The sequence below is a fragment of the Camelus ferus genome, chromosome 13 (genome assembly GCF_009834535.1).
Source record: "Camelus ferus isolate YT-003-E chromosome 13, BCGSAC_Cfer_1.0, whole genome shotgun sequence".
Taxonomy (NCBI): domain Eukaryota; kingdom Metazoa; phylum Chordata; class Mammalia; order Artiodactyla; family Camelidae; genus Camelus; species Camelus ferus.
In genome coordinates, this window is record NC_045708.1 from 13,517,074 (window position 1) to 13,527,046 (window position 9,973).

Here is a 9,973-nt window from a genome sequence, read left to right on the forward strand (position 1 = left end):
TTAGAGCTTGAGGGACTATTTAATTGTAAGCTGAGAAAGGGGTATCGTATTACTTGTCTTGACACTTTTACATTTTCACTTGGTCTGTAACCAAAAGCATTTCTCCCCTGGGTTTGTTCACTACCATTGTTCAGCAAAGACACCAGCCTGGCCACCACTTCATGACTGCAAAGCTCCTGAACATTATAGACAATAAAAAGAGTAGAGAATGGACTCACAATGGGACAAGGTGGGTACCAAGGCAGGTTCTAGGTTCATAGCAAAGGGCTGGCAGCTTTCTTTAGCCTATAAATAAAATGACCCAGCCATCAACAAGATGGCCAGTCCATCTCAAATTCTGATGCCACAGCAATGCCAATGTCACAGCTGTAAGCATGAGTCCCCAAGGAGAGGTTTTCATGTTTTTCTTAAAAATCTGAGTTCCTATTCTCCAGTTTTCTTTTTGGGTAAGCCACGCCACTGGTATGGTAGCTACTCCATTCCCGATGCAATGAATATGCTTAGACAACGTCACGGGTGACATGCCTGGCATGAATCAAAGTTAGAGTCAGATGCTAGAGAATGATGTATTTGACCTTTCCCCATAAGAGGCTGCTCCAGTCCTGGCACTGTGAGTTCTGTTGCCCTGGGAAGCTTTAGGGAACAGGATACGAGCAAAGAGAGGTGTTCCAAGGACTACTCACATCTTTTGGGGGAATGTTTTTCTTATTTCAATGTCCGAAAGCCAGAAAAATACAAGCATGCAACAATGCAAACAAATGGAAAATAAAAATCACCTCTAGTTTCAAGGGCCTAGAGGTAATCAACTTAGCATTTTGATATCTATTCTTTCACTCTTTCCGTGCATGCTTTTTTTTTCCCCTCACGAAAAGAAGATCCTTATCACTTTGCGAACTGCTTTTTCACCTAATAACACATTGCATACATTATTCCATTCCATTTCATTTGATCGATCATCTTCGATAAGACTACTTGGAATGGCTACAGATTTCTATGATAGGACCACATCCTAGTTTATTTGGAAAATCCACTATTGGTGGGTATTTAGGTTGTTTACCATTTTCCCCATGATAATGCTGTAATGATTATTTTTGAGGCTAGACATCGAGTCAAATGGTGTGTGCATTTTAAAGGCATGATTTGTTCTTCACCAGCAAAGTGGAGAGATCCCAGCCGCTCTAGCTGAACAAATTAAAATAAAGGCTGATTTAAATAAAGTATGTGTGTGTGCGCGCGTGATTAACTGTAAATACAAAAATTATATGCTCATTTCTTTGAATAGATCTACTCCAAGGGGGTCATTTTGACCCCAATTCCTTTTTCATCTAACTGGGAAAAAAAAAAAAGAGTTATTTGCCTGGGGATGAGAAGGTGTGGTGGAACCACCAGATTTTTTACCTCCTTTCAGGATGCTTCTGAGTTTGTGCTTTTGCACCTGGAGATTTCACAGAGGGCTCTTAGGTGAGCTGGGGACACTGAGTTTTTTGGAGACTCTCTCTCTAGGTAAGGATCTCTCCTGAACTTTCCTGATACACACCCTTTGATTCCCTCCATCTTCTCCAAGAAGAGAAATGGACACAGAACCGAAGCCAGCCTCCTGCAGTGTCAGAGATGTACCTTCTTCAAGGGACAGACATGTTCTTGAGGAGGGCTGAGGACAGCTATTTCCAGCACCGGTAGCTGGCAGCAGCCGTCACTCCGAGCTTCTGGGTTTTCATAACCATGTCCAGTTTCAGGTGTCAAAGGCAGTTCCCTGCCAACCCAGCCTGCCAATAAAAGTCGCTCCCATTTATAGAACTCTTGCTGTAGATCAGGCAGTTTAGACCCATCAACTTGCAAGGCGGGCGTTAAAATCTCTATTCTGCAGATGAAAAGACAGAAATCGAATGGTTAGCTAACTCACCCAGCATCACACACTCAGGAAGTGGGAAAGTCAGGATTCTAACTCCACTCTGTCTGATCCCAGAGCCCCTAAACTCTTGCCGCTATGCCTCATTGTTATTCTGCTTTATTGTTATCCTTGGGTTTTGCAGTTCATTTTACAGGTAAACTTTAAACTCAGTCAGGGCTAGGAAGATTTTGGCTACTAAAGGAACTGGATTTTTTGGTTGCCTGTGTTATAAGGCTCCACCAATGCCATTTCCTATCAAACATAAATTGTGATTGTCTGAAAAAATTGGAGATAAATTCTCAAAGAATCCTGAGAACATGTCAATGCTTTTATCTGAAACTGTGGGCTTTTGGTTGCCATGGTGACAGGGACCCCTCTTTCAGGAATAGACTCAGGACCCTCTGGAAGCTTTGCCTGATGCTCCTGCTCTGCCCCCTGACTTCTGGATGGGATGTCCTAGCATCCTAAGTCTGGCACTAGAGAGGTGACATCACAGTGAAATGTTCAGCTTTGATGTCTGGCTTTCCCAGACATGAGAGCCTTTCCATCCCCAGTGTTCTCGGGTACCCAGCAAAAGGAGCCTGGGCTTTTCTAGCACAGTAGTCCTCACTCTTTCACTTCCTGCATTTTTCCTTTAATGGACACTCAACACCCATTAATGGAGCCTCTAACGCCATAGATAACTAAACCAGAGTTCCAGCACGGGAGAGCCAGTCTAATGGAGAGAGGCAGATAGCAACTCTGAATATTTAATAGCAAAAGCTTGAAAACGAATCAACAAAAGCTACACATATAAACATAGATAAATTAAAAATATATAATATTCGGTAAACAAGTCACAGAATGATACATTCGCCTTGGTATCATTTACGTAAACTTAAAAATGCTAAACCATACTGCATGTTGTGTGGTAATACAAATCTGTGCATGGTAAGCACCAGATTTATGAATGTGGTTACCCCAAGTTACTAGGGAGGGGGCAGCTGTTGGGGAGCAGTGTATGGGGGACTTCTGTAGTATATGCCATATTTTATATCCCAAGAAAGGAGTGTTAGTCATGTTAGTGTACAGTGCATTATTCTTTATCCATATTTGTAATTGTTAATATTTAATTTCATTTTGAAAGTAGTTTTACAAACTGTGGTTACCCAGGGGAAAGGGCGGGGGGTGGGGGAGACGGACTGGGAGTCTGGGAATTGACAGATACACATTACTATATGTGATAAGAAGCAAGGACCTACTGCACAGCACAGGGAACTATATTCAATTTCTTGTAATGAGTTGTAATGGAAAAGAAACTGAAAAAAAAAGTATGTATATGTATAACTGAATCACTTTGCTGTACACCTGAAACTAGCATTGTAAATCGACTACACTTCAATAAAAAATAAGAATAAAAAAAGGTAGATTTAAAAAATACACACACATATGCACATATAGTCCCATCTCAATTTTGTATTTAAAAATGGACTTATGTTCATGGTAGAGAAAAGATGGGAGGAAACAGTAGGTTAAACCACAAGAAACTATCATTTGTGCTGGTTAAAAAATGCTCGATTATCAGCAATATATGGGTCAACCTAACACACTAAAATGGCAACAATCACTGTCTCCGAGAGTGGGATTAAGGGGAATTTAAAAAAATTCTTTCAAGTCTTTTCAGATTTTCTCCCATGCATATATTTTTCATATTAGAAAAATTTCGCTGCAGATTGTAGGAGAAGGAAGAGAGAAAGCTGTCTTTCTGCTGCCCCCTTGTGTGCCCTGCAGCACAAGGCTCCCCTTCCCTTCACCTGCCGGCTTAGTTAATCTGCACCGCAGGGTGGGGTCCCGGCACAGGTGCCCATGGTGCAGTTGCGGGTGGTTTACGCCGGATGTCTGTAACAGCAGACACTGTGAGCAATTAGGATCTTTCGCACAGAGGCACCAAACAAAGAAATGGTTATGGAGCTGTAAAGACAAACCCTGCAGCTCAAGGACTAATAAAAGTCATTTTGAATGAGTATAGGCATCCAGATCAGGGACAGGAGCCCCCATTCCCTTAGGCAACACTGTTTTCTCTCTTCAAGGGTCATTGATGAAATGGAAAAAAATCAAGTGAGGGTCACATGAAAACAAAAACTGATGTCTTTTATTCCGCTGGAGAGCAGGGTGATGTGCTAGTCAGTTGCTAGAGAAAGTAACAATGGAGGATATTGAACTATTCACTTCACCCATATAAATAATTTGGTATATGTAATAGATTTCAGTTTTAGAGCCATTTAAGGGAAAGTGGGGAGAATGGGCAGTGGTGAGGTAGAAAATAAGGAAGTCAGGGAGAGAGGAGGAAGGAAATGAATATTTATTGAGTCAGATACTTGGTTAGGGTCATGATATCAATTCCCTAGAACAACTCTGAGGAGTCATGATTGCTTTCATTTCTCAGACAGGGAAACTGGAACTTGGAAAGAGCATGGGAAATACTGCTGATCATAGAAGCTATGGGCAGCAGAAATGGGATTTGGACTTAATTCAACATGACTACTCCAAAACTCTTTTCTTTTTGGTCCACCATATGCTGAGTGGGTGAAACCAAAGAGGTGCTGGAAATCCAGAGAAAGGATAAGAGGGAAAGCAGGACAGACTGGGGTACATAGTGGGGCCAACCAGCACCAAGAACAGGAGCCACAAATGAAGAAAGTGATGGAGAGATCAAGCTTCACGTGTGCGTGCATGCACATATGCAAACACACACACACACAAATTCACCCCCCCCCCCACAACAGACACAGAAACAGAAAATGCCTGAGAGAGAGAGAAATACTTTTGGTGACTACCATTCTCCCCTGTGGTCTACTAGGAGATGACACAGAAGATAACTAAACCATGTTGCATTCTCACAACATTGGATACAAATGATGTAATCAGACGTGGCCTTGGTACTCCCTGCCCTGAACTTTGCTTTCTCAGAGACTCTCAGCCAATTAACTGCACTGAGCACCCACCCAAGGGAACGTGCAGAGTGGGTGTGGGTGGTGGGGTGATGTGATGCTCTTTGCCCTGAGTGTTTGACGTCTATGTGTGTGCTTTCTGCCCATCAAATAGAACGACTTATCATTAACTCAAATTTCCTACTACGGAATCTGTGATGGTTTAGACACAGCTGTGTTGATATTTAATTTTGCTTAGGAACCCTTGCCCTCCCCGGAAGAGCCAATTAACAGTAAAACAAGACTGATCCGAGAGTGATATGGTGAGAGAGGCAAGAAAGCAAGATGCCAAGAACTCTTTTCTTTTCAATTTTAATTGGAGTACTGTCAGTTACAATGTGTCAACCTCTGGTGTACAACATAATGTCCCAGTCATGCATATACATACGTATATTCATTTTCATTTTTTGAAGAACTTTTAAAGACTTAGGAAATACTTCTTGGGAAAAGCAATATGCTTATTACAAATTTGTGTTAGCTGATAAAGCAGGTCCCCAAAAGAACTCTATGGGCTTCAATTTGCAGGAAAGAATAGATTTTATTAGTCTAGTAAAAAGAATTATATTAATTTTGTTATATACACAATACATTATCATATTGCCCTCATGAAGAAAATATGTATAAAGGTAAGTTCACTTTCACTCTTTCTTCCCTCCCCATTCTTACCAATTTGGTGTTTATCTTTCTGGACCTTTTCCTACATATGTGAGAACAGTTGATCCTCCGTATCTATGGACTCCACACCCACAGATCCAAGGTTGGCTCAAGCACAATCCAAGGTTGATTGTATCCGTGGATGGGGAATCCTGAGTACAGAGGGCCAGCTGTACTACACCATTTTATATAAGGGACTTCAGCATCCATGGATTTTGGTATCTGTTAGTCTTGGAACCAATCTCCTGTGGATACCGAGGGGTGAACTGTACACACTGCAGAAAACATACAGTTCTTCTGTCTTGTTTTATGTTGTTGTTGTTGTGTTTTAACCTAAAGTCTACATGGAATAGATCTCTTTGCCATGTGTTTTTTCATTCCCCCTCACATCCAGGAGAGCTTTCCATGTGAGCTCATCTAGACCAACCTCATTTCCCCTTCACCATTCTTTGAAACGGTTGCCTAGTATTTAACAAATGGCTCTTGCATAATTGAAGAAGGCATTTTCCCATTGATGGATACTCACACTATTTCTAATTATCAGCTTTTACACAGCACTACGCCTTAAATACCCTTGGAAAGAACTCCTAGTGCATGAGTGCAAGATTTGTTTAAGATAGTTAATAAAATGAGGTATTTCTGGGTCACTGGGCATTTAAAATGTTACCAGGGACTGCCCAAATTGCCCTCCCAGTGGCCAGACTAGTTTACCTCCCAGCAGCAGTGTGTGAGACTTCTCATTTCCCCACACTGTCATTGGTATGTTCTTGCAAGTCTTAAAGACGCATTTATTTCTTCACGAAAGTTCTACTCATCACGCTTTTTTACTAAATTGAACTTAATGCCGCTCATTGAGGTTTCATGATTATTTTAATGACTTCTGGTGATGCTGGCAGAGCGTTCATTTAATTCACAAGTACTCCTTCCTTTTGGCCTTTAGATGTAATTTATAAGCAGTATTGATTCGCACTCAAAGGGAGACATTGTTCAACACAGGCCTCTGATGACAGAAGAGAAACTAGCTCATTCAAGATTCTGGGCATGGCCCGACGGGCCAAGGGCTTATGAAAGAAAAGATTTTAACAAGAAGGGCAAGTGTTTGCATTTCTGTCAATATTTCCACATTTTTAAAATCGAAGTATGGTCAGTTTACAATGTTGTGTCAATTTCTGGTGTACAGCATAATGTTTCAGTCATACATGTATGTACATATATTTCTTTACATATTCTGTTTCATTATAGGTCAGTACAAGATATTGAATATAGCTCTCTGTGCTGTACAGTAGAAACTTGTTGTTTATTTATTTTATATATAGTAGCTAGTATCTGCAAATGCCAAACTCCCAACTTATCCCTTCCCACCCCCTTCCCCCCTGGTAACCATAAGTTTGTTCTCTGTCTATGAGTCTGTCTGTTTTGTAAATAAGTTCATTTGCATCTTTTTTTTTTAGATTACACATATAGGTGATATCATATGGTATTTTTTTCTCTTTCTGGCTTACTTCACTTAGTATGACAATCTCCAGGTCCATTCATGTTGCAGCAAATGGCATTATTTTATTCTTTTGTATGGCTGAGTAGCATTCCATTGTATATATATGTACCACAACTTCTTTATCCAGTCATCTGTTGATGGACATTTAGGTTGTTTCCACGTCTTGGCTATTGTATATAGTGCTGCTATGAACATCGGGGCACATGTATCTTTTTGAATTAAAATTTCCTCCAGACATATGCCCAGGAATGGGATTGCTGGATCATATGGTAAGTCTGTTTTTAGTTTTTAGAGGAATCTCCATACTGTTTTCCATAACAGCTACACCAAATTACATTTCCACCACAGTGTAGGAGGGCTCCCTTTTTTCCACACCCCGTCCAGCATTTATCGTTTGTGCCTTTCCACATGTTTTGTGGTGACAAACCCTTCTTCCCCGGTTTCAGAGCCCAGGAGTTTTCCACAATCAGAGGAATGATTCGCACAACTCCATTAAGCTGGTACTTACCGCTGGCCTGGAGTTTTATATTTTTATATAATCTTTACAACTCTCCCTCCCATCCTTATGTTACCGTAGTCATTTTACAGAACAGAAAATTGAGGTTCAGATGTTAAATAACTCACCTGAAATGAAACCAGGATGGAAACCCAGGCCTATGGGCTCTAAAGCTTTGTGATCCACTTTAATGCAGGGACAGTTAACTAGAAAATCAGCCAACAGTGGTATGTGACAACAGACATGGTAGGAAGGTGTATCAGCAACAAATATGGGCAGTGTAAAGGAGTTCATCATGAAATAAATTCAGGTACTTTATAGGGTACACTGCATAGAGTAGTTTATGAAAAAAATTATACATGTAGTATAACATAGTGGTTAAGAACATCCACCCTGAAGCCAGATGGCCTGTCTTCAAATCCTGCCTCTGCCACTTTCCAGCTGTGTGACTTTGGGCAAGATACTTAACCTCTCTGTGCCTCAGTCGTCTCGCCTATAAGGTAGGGATTAAAAATAACACATATTTCCTTCCATTGTCATAGTGATTAAGTAAGGCAGTATTTGTAAAGCAATCAGAATAGTGCCTTGTACACAATAAACACAGTAAAGGTTTTATTATCATCATTTTTATTGTATTTGATCTTCACTGTTGTTACTCCCGTTTTACAGATGAGAAAAAGGAAACTAGGGAGGTTAAGTAACTCACCCACGATCATGGAATCAGTCAGTGATAGGCTCGAACCAGAACCTGGGTCTCTGCCATCCTGTTCAGAGTTTTTTTTCACTCCTTGCACTGCCTATCAACTTAACTAAATACAAACAGAGGGGTTGTTGCAGGCCTGGCAATGTCTGTGCAAGAAAAGGTGGTGGCCAGGCATAATTTACACACATTCTTTCTAAGCAAAAAATATGGCTTTGTAGAGGAGGAATTTCAGGAACTTCAGAGAAGTAAAACATTCCACAGTATTTCAGTCCAATTCTGTTTACTGAACTTTTCCTAGCATGAGACTCTGTTTTTCCAATCTACTTCTCTTCCCTTCGGTCCCAGACCTGGCATCACCATCCCCATCTCTGTCTTTGGATGGCTACAGGAACTTCCCACCTGGCATCCTGCTTTCAGCCCATTCTCCTAACTATAGCCAAAGACATATTTCTAAACATAAGCCTGCTCATGCCATCTCCTGATTGAAATGCTTCCATGGCTCTAAGGACTTGGGCAAAAACCCTTCATATGGCCTACGAGATGGGGCCAGAGCTGGACTTTCCTTCCATTTCCCGTCTCATAACTCAAGCCCCCCCCGCTCCCATCAGAGTGAATTTTCTTAAATACCGATCTCTGCTTTTGGACACACAATCCCTTCTCTCTTGACTGTCTTTGTCTGGCCAAGTCCTACTCATCCTTTAAGCTTCAGCTTAGAACTCAGCTCTTTCGGGCATCCTCTTTTTGCATTTTTCACTCCACTTTTTGCTCCATGGCACCCTGTACCTCCTCCATCATAGCATTTGTCATGCAATATCATAATTGCTGTTTCCTTGCCTGTATGTCCGACTGGAATGTGGGCTCCTTGAGGGCAACTGCCATGTCTCCTGGGTTCAGTGTCACATCTGGCATCTAACCCAGGGCCTGAAACGAGAGTTATTTACACCATGAAGATAAATACACACACTAGTTGAAATTGAGGAAGTGGAGCGTCAGAGTCAGAGAGAGAGGGAGACAGCTCACCATTTTGGAAACCTGCAGAATGAGTCCCCAGATAGACTGAAGCTTGCTTTTATGTTGCAGGCTTGATATTTATCCCCATGGGTAGGAGCTGATTGGTGGGTCCTTACGCAAATGAGGGATACTGAGAGGTAAGTTTTGATTGGTGGGTATACAGAAAGTGAAAGGGGTGTGTCTGAAAGAGAGAGGGCCGGGGATGAACTTTCCCGCCAGTAGCTTTCACTCAGGTCTCTGGAGGCGGAAGTTGCTATGCAGACGAGGTATGCCGAAGGGTAAATCCTGATTGGTGGGTTTTACAGAAGGCGGGAGTTGTTACTTAGGGTCCACTGGGCTTGTCCCGAAATAGTGGCGGATCCGGGAAAGGAGTGGTGGATCACGAAGGGGAGGTTGGTCGTGGCTATCATGGAGGCTGTTCCCAAAGGGGAACTTGGAGATAGGGTGAGAAAATAAGATTATTAAGGGCAGAAATGTTAGCAACATCCCCATAAATGGTGAAAGAGACTGGTTTGAGGAGCAAGAGGTGGAGGAGACAGTGGCATCCTTGTGGGAAGAGAAAGAGGGGTTTACGGCAGGTGAGAGGGGATTACTGACGGAGTTAGTTTCCAGGGTAGGTGGATGTGGATTAGGGTTACCAACTACCCCGGTTTGCCTGGGACTGTCCCCATTTTAAAAATATTAGTCCTGGGACCCAGGAGAACGCTTAGACCAGGTTGAATCAAGATTACCAGAGGAACCAGTGGTTTTGGGC